Below are 16,889 nucleotides of genomic sequence, written 5' to 3' on the forward strand. Positions count from 1 at the left end.
ATGATCACCATCGTCACCGGCTTGACACCTTGATCTCCATCGTAGCATCGTTGTCGTCTCGCCAACTATTGCCTCCACAACTATCGCTACCGCTTAGTGATAAAGTAAAGCAATTACATGGCGATTGCATTTCATACAATAAAGCGACAACCATATGGCTCCTGCCAGTTCCCGATAACTTTGTTACAAAACATGATCATTTCATACAACAATTTATATAATCACGTCTTGACCATATCACATCACAGCATGCCCTGGAAAAACAAGTTAGGCGTCCTCTACTTTGTTGTTGCAAGTTTTACGTGGTTGCTACGGGCTTAGCAAGAACCGTTCTTACCTACGCATCAAAAACCACAACGATTTTTCGTCAAGTGTGCTGTTTTGACCTTCAACAAGGACCGGGCGTAGTCATACTCGATTCAACTAAAATTGGAGAAACAGACACCCACTAGCCACCTGTGTGTGAAGCACGTCGGTAGAACCAGTATCATGAATGCGGTCATGTAATGTCGGTCTGGGCCGCTTCATCCAACAATACCACCGAATCAAAATATGACATGTTGGTAAGCAGTATGACTATTATTGCCCACAACTCTTTGTGTTCTACTCGTCCATATAACATCTACGCATAAAACTGGCTCGGATGCCACTATTGGGGAACGCAGTATTTCAAAAAAATTCCTACGATCATGCAAGATCTATCTAGGAGATGCATAGAAATGAGCTGGGAGAGTGTGTCCATGTACCCTCGTAGACTGAAAGCGGAAGCGTTTAGTAACGCGGTTGATGTAGTCGAACGTCTTTGTGATCCAACTGATCCAAGTACCGAACACACGGCACCTCCGCGATCTGCACACGTTCAGCTCGGTGACGTCCCTCAAACTCTTGATCCAGTTGAGGCCGAGGGAGAGTTTCGTCAACACGACGACGTGGTGACAGTGATGATGAAGTTACCAGCGGAGGGCTTCGCCTAAGCACTACGACAATATGACCGAGGTATAAAACTGTGGAGGGGGGGCACCGCACACGGCTAAGAGATTGGCTGTTGTGCCTTTGGGGTTCCCCCCTGCCCCCGTATATAAAGGAGGGGAGGAGGAGGCCGGCCAACAAGGGCGTGCTAGGGAGAGGGGAGTCCTACTAGGACTCCAGTCCTAGTAGGATTCGGCCCCACCCTTTTTTCCTTCTACCGGAGGGCCAAAAATGGGAAGGAGAGGGAGTAGGAGAAGGGAAGGGGGTGGAGGCCCCTTCCCAAGTCCAATTCAGCCTCCTCCCTTGCGGGGGCGCACCAGCCCCTTGTGGGTTGGTTAGCCTCCCTCCTATGGCCCATATCTTTCTCGGAGGGGGTTCAAGTGACCCCCGGTACTTCGAAACAACCCGAACCATTACGGTGTCCGAATGTAGCCTTCCAATATATGAATCTTTATGTATCGTCCATTTCGAGACTCCATGTCATGTCCGTGATCTCATACAGGACTCCAAACAACCTTCGGTTCATCAAATCACATAACTCATAATACATATCGTCATCGAACGTTAAGCATGTGGACCCTACGGGTTCGAGAACTATGTAGACATGACCGAGACACATCTCCGGTCAATAACCAATAGAGGAACCTGGATGCTCATATTGGTTCCTACATATTCTACGAAGATCTTGATCGGTCAAACCGCACAACAACATACGTTGTTCCCTTTGTCATCGGTATGTTACTTGCCCGAGATTCGATCGTCAGTATCATCATACCTAGTTCAATTTCATTACCGGCAAGTCTCTTTACTCATTCCGTAATGCATCATCCTGCAACTAACTCATTAGTCACATTGCTTTCAAAGCTTATAGTGATGTGCATTACCGAGAGGGCCCAAAGATACCTCTCTGACAATCGTAGTGACAAATCCTAATCTCGATATATGCCAACTCAACAAACACCATCGGAGACACCTGTAGAGCATCTTTATAATCACCCAGTTATGTTGTGACGTTTGATAGCACACAAGGTGTTCCTCCGGTATTGGGGAGTTGCATAATCTCATAGTCATAGGAACATGTATAAGTCATGAAGAAAGCAATAGCAATAAACTAAACGATCATAGTGCTAAGCTAACGGATGGGTCTAGTCCATCACATCATTCTCTAATGATGTGATCCCGTTCATCAAATGACAACACATGTCCATGGTTAGGAAACTTAACCATCTTTGATTAACGAGCTAGTCAAGTAGAGGCATACTAGGGACACTCTGTTTGTCATGTATTCACACATGTACTAAGTTTTTGGTTAATACAATTCTAGCATAATAATAAATATTTATCATGATATAAGGAAATATAAATAATAACTTTATTATTTCCTCTAGGGCATATTTCCTTCACACAAACCCCAACCTCCACTACAAAAAAAAGACACATCCGTGACATTTTGGGCCGAACGAAAAAAAATTATGTCATACATATGACACTTCTATGACGATAATTGTGACAAAACCCGGTATCATCATAGATGTGGTGGGCTCCTACTTCTATGACAAAAAATCATAACAAAAAGTGGGCTTTTCGTCCTGGGCAGGCCGGAGACGCAGCTGCATGACATTCTTTGGGCCGTCCATGACGGAAAAAACCGTGGTAGAAGTGAGGGGAGGAAAATTTCGGGGAGTTCCTGGTTATGGTGGGAGGTCGGGGCCGAGCGATGCGCATTTCTCTTGTACACGTACGCGCGTGTGTGTGAGGCGTTGGCTCTAACTGAACCCGAGTGAGGCGTTGGGCTCTAACTAAACCCGAGCGATTGGACTGCAGGCTACGTGTTACTGAACCCGAGTGATCGATCGATGGCTGTTCTGGACCCGGTCGAGCGATTCCTTCACTACTGCTGCTAACTGAAGCCGATCGATTGGACGAACAGTGAGCGTTGCGGGGGGGTTTGGATGAACAGTGAGCGGTGGCGTTGCCTCTGGATGAACAGGACCCCGTGGTGTGGAGGGCTGGATGAACAGTAGACGGTGGAGGGGTGCCCGTGGAGGAGTGGTTGAATAGGACCCCGTGGTGTGGAGGGCTGGATGAACAGTAGACGGTGGAGGGGTGCCCGTGGAGGGGTGGTTGAATAGTAGCCGGTGGAGTAGCGCACGGTGGAGGCTGGATGAATAGGAGCCCGTGGAGGCTGGAGTAGGTCGACGGTAGCCCGTGGAGGCTGGAGGAGGTCGACGGTAGCCCATGGAGGCTGGAGGAGGTCGACGGTGGAGATGAACAGTATCCCGTGGAGTCCCATTTTGCGGTACGCCACACCCTTCCCGATGAACAGGACCCCCGTTTCGACTGTAGGAGGTCCGTTTCGTCCGTTTTGCGGTACGCCGCACCCCGCCCGATCAATAAGACCCCCGTTTCGACCGTAGGAGGTCCGTTTCGTCTGCTGTACGCCACACCCCTCCCGATCAACAGGACCCCCGTTTCGACCGTAGGAGGTCCGTTTCCTCCGTTTTGCAGTACGCCACACCCCTCCCGATCAACAGGACCCCGTTACGAACGTAGGAGGTCCGTTTCCTCCGTTTTGCGGTACGCCAGGCCTCGTTTCCATTGCCTGTTCCGTCCAATCCCTCCCAATGAACACGGCCACACATTCCGTTCTGACCCAGCCGGTTGGCTCCCACGTGTTCCGTTGCCTCCCGATGAACACGATGCATTCTGTTGCCCCACCCCCATGAACACGACGCATTCCGTTGCCTCCCCATGAACACGACGCATTCCGTTGCCTCTCCATGAACATGACGATGATGTTGTTTCTCCGTTCCTACCCAGCCATGTACACGAGCCCTGGCCGTACATATGCGTGAGTAGGCGTTCGAGACCCCGCCCGTACGTACACATACATGGCCGTATTTTCTTTCTTGCACCCTGGCCGCTGTACGTACGTGTACATGCTACGTGCGCGCCTCTACTACGACACGTGCGCGCCTCTACTACGACACATGCGCGCCTCTACGTCGACCAGTATGTAAGTACACATTCACGACCAGAATGACAATGCTACGTACGCTTCGACTAGGTGGGTCCCGACTATCAGGCACTTCCTTGCCAGCGAAGATGTAGCTGGTGGGTCCCAGCAGTCAGGGGGGCAAATCGTTTTTTTGCCCGGATGCACTTCCTTGCGTGCGATGATGTAGCCGGTGGGTCCCAGCAGTTAGGGGGTGAATCGTTTTTTTGCCCGGACGCACTTCCTTGCGTGCGAAGGTGTAGCTGGTGGGTCCGAGCAGTCAAGGGGCGAATCGGTTTTTTTTTGCCCGGACGCACTTCCTTGTGTGCGAAGATGAAGCTGGTGGCTCCTAGCAGTCAGGGGGAAACGTTTTTTTCGCGAAATATAGTGGCCCGTCCGGTGGGTCCCAGCTGTCAGGTGGAGGAATCATTATTTTCCGCGTAATAAGGAGGCACTTCCTTGTTGCGCGCATGGACCCAGCTGTCAGCCTCTCCACGTATAGTCCACGTCCGATGGAAGTCGTTCCTTGACCATGTTGACCAAGCCGCGCCGAGAGCACCACGGCGGTGGACGACGGCGAGGCCTAGGAAGGGGACGATACGGAGCCGGGGAAGACGCGACAGCAGAAGCCCGCGCGGAGAGGAGTACGAGGGTTCACTGGTTCGGCTGCGGTGTGAGGCTACCGTCGCCGCAGGGCCTGGCCAGCAGTGGGAATAGTAGGGGCGGTGAGGAGCACAGCCGGCCACGGCAGGCAGGAGCATGCGGCACGACCGGCGCTGCTTTGGGTGGCTAGAGCAAGAAGACCAGAGGTTGAAGAAGCACTACGACCGTTGGATGGACATCGTACGGTCACTGGAGCTAGAATCGTTCATATTGACTAAGTTGATAAAGCCCTCCGTCCCCTTCAACTTAGTTGGCCCACAAGTCAACCTCCCACTATGGTGGGTCCCAGCTAGCAGGGGGTATTCATTTTTTCTGTGCGTAATAAGGAGGCACTTCCTTGCATGCGAAGATATAGCTGGTGGGTCCGACATGTCAGCGGGGGGAATGTTTTTTCATGAAATACAAAGGCCCTTCCGATGGGTCCCAGCTGTCAGGTGGATGAATCATTATTTTGCGCGTACAGTCCATGGTCGATGGATGTCGTTCGTTGACCATGTTGACCAGGCCGCGCCGAGAGCACCATGGCGGTGGACGACGGCGAGGCCTTGGAAGGGAACGACACGGAGCCGGGGAAGACTCGTCAATGGTTGCTCACGTGGTGCGGGGTACGAGGGTTTACTGGTCCGGCTGCCGTCGCCGGAAAATAATAGGAGGTGTGGGTGAGTAGAGGAATGGCCTGGCCAGCAATGAAGTAGGGTGGGGCGGTGCGGCCTATGCGGCAGCACAGCCGGCCACGGGAGGCAGGAGCAGGCAGTCCCACCGGAGCTGGTTTGGGCGGCTGGAGCAAGAAGATCAGATATTGAAGAAGCAGCACGGCCGTTGTATTAATATCCAATGGTCACTGCTGCTAGAATCGTTTGTGGACTAAGTTGACAAAGCCAAAGTACACATCAACCTAGTAGACCCACAAGTCAGCCTCCAAATCTGTCCCAAACAGCATACAGCCCAAAATTTCTTGCCAGATTCAAATTAATTTTAAATCTAAATATACCTTAATTTAAATTCAATGAAATTTTACCTGCACAAAAACAATGAAATTGAAAATATCAAAATCCGAAAGAAAACAGTATTTTGGAACTAATTGCCTGTTTGCTGTATTTTTTCATTTTACAGCCCATTTATTATTACTTATAGCCCATTTATTATTAAGTATAGCCCATTTTCTGGGCAAAATGCATCCCTCCTCGTCTTGAAACATTTCTGGCCCAGCAGGGCGTAGAAAAGCAAGTAGGCCTACGTTGGTTATTCTGCAAAAAACAAAATAGCTGGCTAGCCATTTTCAGAAAGGAAAAAAACAAACTGGGTTGGTCATGTGCTAAACATATGAAATAAAAGCCTGGGCTAGACGGGCCATGGGTCCCGCACAACCCAGTTGATACCCTTCTCCGTCCCGAAAAAACAAAATTACTGCACGCGCTGCTGGGTCCCTACTGTCATCCTCACCATGTACAGTCATCTCCTTATTCCTCTCGGTTGTTGACCATGTTGACAACACCGGAGGGAGGCGCCGCGGCAAGCGAACCAAGGCGGAGGACGATGGTGAGGCCTTGGACGGGAACGAATAGGAGCCGGGGAAGATCACAGCCAGCCGTGGGATGCGGGAGCAGGCGGTCCCGATGGCGCTGGTTTGGCTTTGGCGGCTCGAGGAAGAAGAGACTGAAGAAACGCGACAGACGTTGAATGCAAATCCAACGGTCAAGGTTGGCACAATCGTTTGTTCACTAAGCGGACACCAAGTAGCATACTTTTTATATATATAGGAAGAAAACTGCCAGGAAAATGTGTTCGTCTGCCGTCCTCCTCACAAGGAATGTTCGCCACATAAGTGACTAGCACCCTTGGTTTTCAACCGAGAGGTCTTGGGTTCGAGTCCTAGGAACTCTCAATTTTGTCCTCCTTCCTTCCTCGCAAAAAATGGGAAAGAAAATCAAAGACTTGGGAAGGCGTACAGAACAAGCTAGTGTACCAGTAAAGAGACGTTGCCGAGTTTTAGAAAAAAGAAAGACGTGCTCCTGTAGCTGGTTCGAATCCAAACCTAGACTATGACTATATATGGTGCTATGCTACTCTGCAAGTAATGAAACTAACATATCCAACGTTCGCTTCTCCTCTTCTCTACTTACTCTGCCTAGCATCAGAAGCTCTGGCCACAGCAACCATTTCCGCTGGCTGCTCGTCCACCTGCTCTTCAGCAGGCAACAACCAGATATGCGCCAAGTCGCCACCCGTACCATCACATGTGGGTCTCATCACACCCCCGCCGGCACGTGCACTGCAGCCGATTGCTCATTAGAACCCGCTGCAGTTGGTGTGGTGCCACTGCTGCAAATCACGCAGAGTCATCCATCGTGTCTCAACCATAATCCGCAACCCTGGCCGAGTCTCCTACAAATGCCCGAATCATGGGGTAATAATATGTTTAAGTGTTGTTCTGCTGCTTTCAGTTGCTAATTTTTTTAATAGTTTGGTTGATGATCTTCCATTTTGATTCGTGCAGAAAAGGGAAGATTCGTGTGATTTGTATTTTTGGGAAGTTGCTGATGTGGGGGAATGCAACTATGCTGATTATTTGGTTAGCCGAGGAATCCCAATACCAACAGGTTGGGTGTTGGACAAGTAACTGAAGGAACAGCGGAAGAGGAAGATGCAGAGCAGAAGGTTAAAGATGCAGTTCCTCTGATCATGACCAAGCAACAGCTGCTAAACGGCCTTGACAGCAATGAGGAGATGAAAGAGCTTGTGAAGATAATGGGCAAAATCGATGTGCTCTGTAGGATGATTGTCTCTTTATTTGCAGTGTATGTAGCACTCGTGATGTATTCAGTGGCTACGACATGAGCACTTTGCTGAAACTAGTAATGACTGAAACCTGTGTAGCAGGCTGGGCATAGTGTTGTGAACATCTAATGATTTCTATTAACGGAAATCAGGGGGTATCCCCTTTTGCTCATATAAATAAATAAATAGCAGAGGCCCTATCGGGTCAGCTTTGTTCTCATTCGAAGACGTCGAGCAAATTGCAGTCCAACAGCAAACTATGTCATCAAATTCAAGTTTCACAGCCAAATAGGAGTACAACTAAACAACAATGCCATCATGTTTTAGTTGTCATACAATCACCAAACACAAATCAGCATACATAACAAGTGATGTTCTCACAGCAAAATACTAAACAACATGTTCATCAGGTTTCAGTTGTCATAGCAAACACAATTTCACATGGTAGATAAAAAATGTCTTCTGACAGGCAAATACGACAAAAACAATGTAATCATCATCCATAGCAGGAGCGTCAACATCTTCCCCATGTGTATCAGTCTGAATCATAATTCCCCACGGTGTCATCTTCTTATTCGTCCTCAACGTCCTCGAACGTTAGCTTCTTCTTGATCAACTCTTGTATGTCCACAGCACGACAGGCAATCTTTTCGCCGGCGTCATTGACGTGATGGTTCTCAAAGATATTAGGAACATCTGTGTTATCTTGTACATTAGGAGCAGTGTAAGCGTCATCTTGTTGTGCAACTTCATTAAACGAATTCCTCTGCTCAAACCTTTGCAATACTCTCCAGTCATCGCTACGTGCAAATGTGTCTTCCAAGAAAAATATCTATGTTGCTTGATTTGCCAAAATAAAAGGCTCGTTGGTCTGGTATGCCGCCTTGACATTGATGGATTTGAAATAATCATCAGCTCTGGGTTTTGCGATCCTGGAAAATAGGTTATACCAACGACAGCACAACAAAACCACACACCGATGATCCTCGAAACTGGAGATATACTGCAACTGAACAATGTCTGTTATGTTAGCATATATTTCAGTTGTCTCTTTGTCATACGTATCCGTGCTCATGATGGCACTATTTTGTGTCTTCCTGCCTTCGTCTCGTGCAAGGGTGTTGTAGCGCACATCTCCAACAACGCAAGATTCATAATGTCTTACCCGAGTATCAGGACCCATTGCTAGTGAGTAAAGGGCATGATCAACTGCCTGCCCATCCTCCCGCATCTTCTTAACCTATGGTTAGAAAATAGACAAGCTGGTCATCTTATGTACTCAATATATTAAGAAAACTGATAGTGCACTTCAAAAGCTTACATGGTTCTTGAACCATTTCGCAAATCCTGCCATAACCAGTTTGTCAATGTTTCTTGGATTTTGCGGCAGTAACTCCTCTTTGTAGATGCTGCACAACATAGTGATCGCGTCAAACATCTAAATATATAAGAATGTGTTGCAAGTTTAGTAGATTACGATGTATAAGTTGCAGTACTGCACTTACTTGATATAAGGTAGTATCTCAGGATAGTTATTCAACACATACCAAACCATTTTGTCCAAATCTTTAGGTTTGTCCTCTTGTCGACTCTTCCCTGTAACTTGAACAGAATAATCGAAAACATTGAGCCTAGGATTGTCTTCACCCACCTCTTTGCTAAGCTGATCAGCTGTTTCAATGTATTTTGAGCAGAATGTCAATGCTTCTGTTGCAATGTAGGCCTCTGCAATAGAACCCTCGGTGTAGCTATGTTCCTAACATAGCCCTTGAAAGTGCCTAGCCGCCATTCAATAGGGTACATCCAGCCATACTGTACTGGACCTCTAAGTAGTGCCTCATTAGGTAGATGAACAGCCAAATGCACCATCACATCAAAGAAGGCTGGAGGATATATCTTCTCAAGGTCGCATAGGATAGTTGGTATCTTGTCTCTAAGCTGCTCCAAAGCATCTATCCTGATATTCCTACTGCAGAGTTCCCTGAAGAATTGTCCCAACTCTGCAACTGCTCTGTATAAGTCGGGGCGGCCCAATCCTCTAAGGATAACAGGTAAAACCCTTTGAAGTAGGACGTGGCAGTCATGAGTTTTCAACCCTTGTACCTTGTTTCCACCTACACTGACTCTCCTTTCAGGGTTGGAAGTAAATCCATGTGGGAATCTCACACGTGACAGGACCTCGCAGAACTCTTCTCTTTTTACCTTGTCCAAGACGTACACAGCTGGTGCCATATCCCGTGGTTTACCTTCATCTTGCACCTGCAAATCCTTTCTGATACCCAGGTGTGTCAAATCAATCCTAGATTTTAAGGTATCTTTCGTCTTGCCTTCAATATTAAGAAGTGTGCCAATAATGTTGTCACATATATTTTTCTTGATGTGCATCACATTAAGATTATGCCGCAGATCCAAATCTTTCCAATACTCCAAGTCCCACAAAGTGGACCTACGGGTAAACAATAATATCTCTTCTACCTTGCCATGCTTCCTTTTCCCACTACCATTACCAGGATGGTTTCCTGGTGTAATATGCCTGACCTTCTCTAATTCCACTTGCAACTCATCGGCGGTGATTGGCGCATTACGGTTTTCATGCTTTGCATTGAACACATGTCTTCGGTATTTTCTAGGATGTGGCTTGTCCTTGGCAAGGAAACGGCGGTGTCCAATGTAACAGATCTTGCTAAGTATTGTGTATGACAGTGGATTCCTGTCACAGTGAACACATGCATTGTAACCATGTGTTGTTCGCCCTGACATAGTGCCCAAAGCCGGATAATCATGGATGCACCAAATTATAACAGCACACAGAAAGAAATCAGCTGGTGGGTTGCTATATAGGTCTCGAGTGAGAACACCCTTCCATAGATGTTGAAGTTTCTCCACAAGAGGCTCCATGAACAAATCAAAATCCTTTCCAGGACCTTTTGGACCTGGGATGAGGAAGGCCATCATGTAGTTTGATTCTTTAATGCAGACATTTGGAGGCATGTTGTAAGGGATAACAAGCACTGGCCACATGCTATATGTGGCGCTCTGGTGGCCAAATGGGTTAAATCCATCTGAAGCTAAGCCAAGTCTACTGTTTCTCGGGTCAGCAGCAAACTCTTTGTGTTTATCATTGAAGCTTTTCCACTCACTACCATGAGATGGATGGTTCATTACATTCTGATCTCTGTACTCCTGGTTCGTAGAATGGCACAGTACATCCTCTCTTGTTTCAGCATCATGAAACAACCTCTGCAATCTTGGTGTAATTGGAAAATGTCTCAGAACATTATGAGGAATCCTCTTCATAGCATCGCCATCTTTCCATCTTGATGACTTGCATTTCGGGCATTCACTTAAGTTGGCATAATCCTTCCGGAACAGAACACAATTATTCTTATAAACATGGTTCATATCATATCCAATTCCAACTGCACGAAGGAAATTCTTCATTTTACTATAGGTGTGTGGCAGCTTAGACGCATCTGCAAAAGATCTGCGGAAAGCAGCCAACATCGCATCGAATGATTTGTTGGTCATCCGCTCAGATATCTTCACCTAAAGAAAGGTGACCATAGCTGAGAATACTGACAGCTTATTTCCTGGGGTGACAGCAACGTTGCATTGTTCCAACATGCAGGCCCACCGTTTTTCTTCTGCAGGTGAAAGTTCACGGAATGCACGAGCATTTCGTAGCATTGTTTCAATGTTGGTCAAACTCACTGGCTCCGCCACCACCTCCTCCTCCTCCTCTTCCACTTGAGCATCAGGCAGATCAACATGGTGATCTACTGCTTCCACGTAGTCAATAACATTGACGTTCACAGCTTCACCATGATGAACCCACCTAGTATATGTGACCGACATCCCATACAAGTGTAGATGATTTTGCACAGTTGACTGGGGTCTTGTAACTGAATTCATACAATTGCTACACGGGCAGAGCACATCTGATTTTGGACCACCATACTTAGCTCTGATAAAGTTCATGAAGTTTTCAACCCCCTCGACATATGCAGCAGAGAATCTTCAAGCGGAAGTTATCCAAGTCATGTCCATCTGTTAGACATACAAATTAGTTCTTCTACTAGATATTACACGAAAACATATATGTTTTTTATGAATTCCAGAAAAAATACCTAGGTCGATGTCTAAAGCTATGGCAAGATATTTGGATGAGCATATCTAAGTAACGAAATATATGTAAAGCTAATTCAGCAAACAGATTTGAGTGCCAATTTATGGCAGGCTATTTCAGCAGTCAATGAGGACGAGCACACAGCCATCGAACTATCGAAGGCCATCGCTGCAACAAAGATAGAGTATAAAATGGTGTAGAGCTATTTCACCTAACAGATTGGCTACTAGACCATGGCAATCTACGTCATAATAAATATATGGCAGGATATTTTAGCAACTAGTCGGCCTTGGCATTCCATCTTAGCTAAGCAGATTGAGTGCAGAACAGGGCAAGGAAACTTCTTAAGCAGAGCATATTGACAGTAAACTACTTGGCAAACAGTGAGATTAACAGCGTCTATCAGCTAACATTCAGCGCTACACCGACATGAACGGGACCTCGGTCTAGAATGCGTGTATCGTGGGAGAAGCTGACCGCCATGCGTCTCCACACAAACGTCGCCAGCGGTGGAGGCGCTAACCGCCGTGCGCCTCCACAAGAACGTAGCCAGAGGTGGCGGCGCGGCTAGAGGACGACAGTCTACAAGAGCATACTATGGGAGCGAGAGGATCGCCGAACCGCGGCGCCGACGTATCGGCACGGCGGGGAGGGCGGCTTTGGCAGAGCGAATGGAGTGGAGGGGGACAGGGGGAAGGGGGTTGGGGGAATATTATTGGCTAGTTGGCCGAAGGGCGGTTGAATCGGATTTGGGGGGAATTTTTGGGTGTGGGGGAGGATTTTTGCGCGGTGGGCGGGGGAGTTTGGCGCATGGTCGGTTTCTCCAAGTGCAGTCCCATGTGTCAATGAAGAGGCAAGCCGAAGCGCGTTCCGTTTGCATGAGCCGTGTGCAGGACCGAGCGTGTGTGGGGTGCAATGCGACCGTGACAGGACTGCTGTGAATGTACCACATTTTTCCTTTTAAACTAGGTTCTTCGCCCCCTCAAAAAAAATTGTTGCTTCGCGCAATCCATCGATACTACTACTAGTAATCCGGTAATCCCAACTACAATGGCGCGGCCGAGTCTTTTCCCGCGCGATATGCTGGGAGGTTGGCTTAGTTGGGTTTTTTAGGACGAGTAATGCTACACCTACGTAATCCCAATTACGTAATTAACGTAATGTGAAACGTGTAAGCTGTTGATTGTAGATTGGGGGGAGGGGCCCACCACCATGAAAATCAGGGGAGGAGAGAGAGGGGCAATTTACGTTAACCCTTTCGTAGGTTCCCGTACATGTAGAAAGATGTGAAATGCGTGAATGTGTAGTGGACGTACTATTGGAGTGCCTAAGATAATTTGTGTATGTATAGACCCTATGTGTTTATTTTACTTCGCATGTTAGATTTGTCTCGGTTCAATAAAAAGCAGAGTTGGTGATTGTGTGCCTGTCATCCTGCAATATAGGCCGTCCGATCTATATCTAACAGATAGGAAGGAAACTATGACAATTTACCCGCACTCCTCTCCACATTTGCAGATAAGGCTTTCCCTCGTTCATCATTTTCTCCCACAAGATCTTGATCTTCCGTGCAACGCACGAGCATCTTTCTAGTACTCCTACTATATGTATATTATTGTGAAAGTTCATATACACCGGCCGAGATTAATGCAAACACAACAGATTTTCATTACATTTCAAACTTTTATAGGACAGAAAAATAAAAGAAACCCGACCCTAAACCTATTCTACGGTGGCGACCGACATCCTCCATCTGCGATCTCTATGTACGGGGGCGGGGTTCAAGACCCGTGAAGTGAAGGTCTAGTCTCAGGCGAGGAATACTAGAACACCGGATATGGACCAGCCAGTTGGCACACCATCCCTGCCGCCTCCCATGCCCTACTCATCCTCGAATGAGTCCCCGAACTCGGCGGTGCCGAACGTTGGACGACGGCAAGTAGGACACGTGGCTGACAGTGATCCCGTCGTCGGCCACCAGCGTGGCCACCGCTTGTGCGGTCGCGTCCGCGTCTGGCTACGCCGCTATTGCATCATGAGAGGTGACTTGAGCGAGGGTGGCGACCTCGAGCTTCATCCCCGAAGACAAGCTTTCCTGCAGAGCGTTCGCACTTGCGGTCATGGCGGATGTGGTGCCAGGTAGGAGGACGATGCGCTATGGTGTGGAGGTTAGCTGGGTGTTGCCGCTTTAAGTAGCGCATTCCGGTGAGGCCAAGCGTCCAGGTGCATCATTAAGTCACCGGAGTTGGTTCCTCGAGCACCGAGCCTCTTAACGACGACATACGAATGGACGGCATGAATGCGGGCAGCTGGTGCCGGCTGGGAACGCACCGCACGACGGCGTGAGGGACGAGGGTTTTGGTGTGCCAGGGTAGTCAGCTGCGGTCGTGGCAACGTTGGAGATGCCCTTTGCTCACATGCGATCCCCGCATGTCATTGAAAAAGCAAGACGACCCGGCATGGTCTCAGGTCCAGAGGATGCAGTTGGCCGCGCTACACCACTCTGCGGATGCGTCGCGGCGCCCCATGCATCCTCGACGAGCCGGGTGTTGGGGTGTGTTTGGATTGTGGCCAAAGTGCACCTTACCAAAATTTTGGTCATGACCCAAAGATTGGTCTTTGTTTGGATGGTTGCCATTTTTTTGGCATGCCAATGAACTCTAGCCAACTCTAGTTCATTTTTCTTGCCAATGTCGGCCAAATCATGGGCAACCAATACCTCAACCAAAATTTTGGTCATGACCCAAAGATTGGTCTTTGTTTGGATGGTTGCCATTTCTTTGGCATGCCAATGAACTCTAGCCAACTCTAGTTCATTTTTCTTGCCAATGTCGGCCAAATCATGGGCAACCAATACCTCAACCAAAATTTTGGCTACCCAATGCTTTGATGGGGCAACCTTGGGCACAAACCAAACATACCGTTGGTCGTGCCACAGCACTAACGCCACCCTCGGCACACTGAAACCGACCGTGTCTAGCGACGATATGAGCGTGTCGCTCACCGCGGTCGCCGTGTCCAGAGGCGGTGCTGGAGCTGCGCCCCATTGTTGGCCCCAACGACCCACATGAACGGTTGTCGGTGGCGAGGAGGTCGTGGGCCAGCTCCTCCATTGGACTAGTCTGCGCTACGTCGTCCCGACGGGTGTGCCCCACATGTCGGTTTCCCTGTTTTCCCGGCCATATTCGAGCGTCAGTGCTCCGCGTTGCGCATTAGGCCTTTCACTATGTAGGCCAAGCGAGACAACTTATTGTTTATTTGAGCCGTTCAAGTATAATCATGTGGCGTTTGCTTATTTCTCATTCCTCTCCAACCCTCTTCTCCATCGATCATGTCGCCCTCCAGTCGAGTCCATCCTCCCGCATGCCTCATTTGAACATTCCGCCGAGTATCATTCGCATGTACCCACCCTAGTCCTCTTTCAATAGATCTCCGGACCCCGAGATGAAATCGAGAGGGAACGAGTGGGGGCACGTGATACCTAAGGCGGATTCAAAATTTTGAACCGGTGATCATAGCATCCGCAAATCATATATAAAGGGTATTCAATGTTCGTTTCGTTTTTGAACGTACAATATACTCCCTCCTATCCTTTCTAGTTTACATATAAGTTTTATGTGTAGTCAAAGTATCTCTACTTTGATCAAAAAGGTATCAACATTCAACAACGCCCAATCAATATTGTTAGATTCGTACGTACTCCTAGATTTGTACTCGAGATGGTTTCCAATTTGACTATTGACAAGATTAATAGTACATGAGATGTATAATGTGAAAATTATATCATTGGAAACTCCTTTCACATACGAATTTGACCGTATGCTTTGTGTAAGTTGCATGTCATATATTATTACTCTAACATTTGGTCAAAGTTAGCCTCGAAAAACGCATTAGACCCTGTATGCTTTGTGTAAGTTGCATGTCATATATTATTACTCTAACATTTGTGTAAGTTGCATGTCATATATTATTACTCTAACATTTGGTCAAAGTAGTATAGTGGAAGTGGATCCTCTGACGTAGGTATCCCTGCCTTACCCTCCCTTTCGGTCACTTACTGGCGGACCCCATGCTTGCTAGGCCCCGCATGTCAGTTACTCAATGGGTTCGGCCACGTCAGGGGATCCTCATCCGTAGTATACTCCCTCTGTTTTTATTTACTCCGCATAAAACGGAGGGAGTGGTGGTATAATAAATGACGCGGGCGGGGAGGGGGAGGGACGTCGGTTTGCTCTCAACTGCGGTCCCACAAGCGAGCGAAAACGCAAGACGAAGCGCGTTCCATTCGGTGAGCGACGTGGAGGGTCCAGCGTGCCGGGCTGCAATGCGAACGCGACAAGAGCGATGTACAGTCAAAACCGATTGACCGGTCGTCACCGGAACCACTATTCACACTAGAACCTTCGCTGCTCGGCCTACGCCAGCCACTGCCCTAAAACCACACCAAATCTCCAGCCCATTCCCCCACCTTTCGATCCCCTAGCCCGCATCAAGCATCCCCTAGTTCGCCGGAAAGCCATGGTGCGCCGCAAGATCACTTACTACAAGATGCTGACGCCGGAGCGCCGCGCAGAAATCGCGGCAGCGGTCGGCGCCACAGACCTCCGTTCCCAAGCTTGCTTTGTGGCGGGCCAATCCTCGAGTTCTCTGGAGCCAAGCTACGAGGAGGAGGAAGCCGATCCAATGTTCATGGTGGAGGTCGCGGCGCAGAAGGCCCCCGATGGGTATGAGACGATGGACGTTGACTTCGTGCCGGCGTCCGAGTCCCCCATGGTGCAGGCGGACCAGCGGTTCAACATGGCGATACTAAAGGAGGACTGGGAGGCAGAGGCTCAACTCGACATGGAGCGCTCACATGCCACTGCCATCGAGGCTCTCCTGCAGGCGGAACCGGATGTTGTGGATGTGAACCGGGCGGCGGAGGCTCAACTTGAGGTGGAGCGCGCGGATGCCGCTGCCATCGAGGCCCTCCTGCAGGCGGAACCGGACGTCCTGGACTTGAACCTGGCAGCAGAGGCTCGACTCGATGCAGAGCGCGCGGATGCCGCTCTCATCGACGCCCTCCTGCAGGCAGAACCGGACATCCTGGACTTGAACCGGGTGGCGGAGGCTTGACTCGATGCGGAGCGCACGGATGCCGCAGCCATCGAGGCCCTCCTGCAGGCGGAACCGGACGTCCTCGACTTGAACCGGGCTGTGCTCTCGTCCGTGCAGATTGCCCGCACGCTCCGCTTGAACAAGTAGCTGGAGGCCAAGGACAACCATGGTGCGGAGACACACATCGGCAGCGACGGCTGGTTCGCGCCGGCAGCCAAAGACGACGAGGCCGTCTCTTTCCGCGAGCAGTGATAGTTTTTC

This window comes from Triticum aestivum, chromosome 6A (assembly GCF_018294505.1).
Source record: "Triticum aestivum cultivar Chinese Spring chromosome 6A, IWGSC CS RefSeq v2.1, whole genome shotgun sequence".
In the NCBI taxonomy this organism is placed as follows: Eukaryota; Viridiplantae; Streptophyta; class Magnoliopsida; order Poales; family Poaceae; genus Triticum; species Triticum aestivum.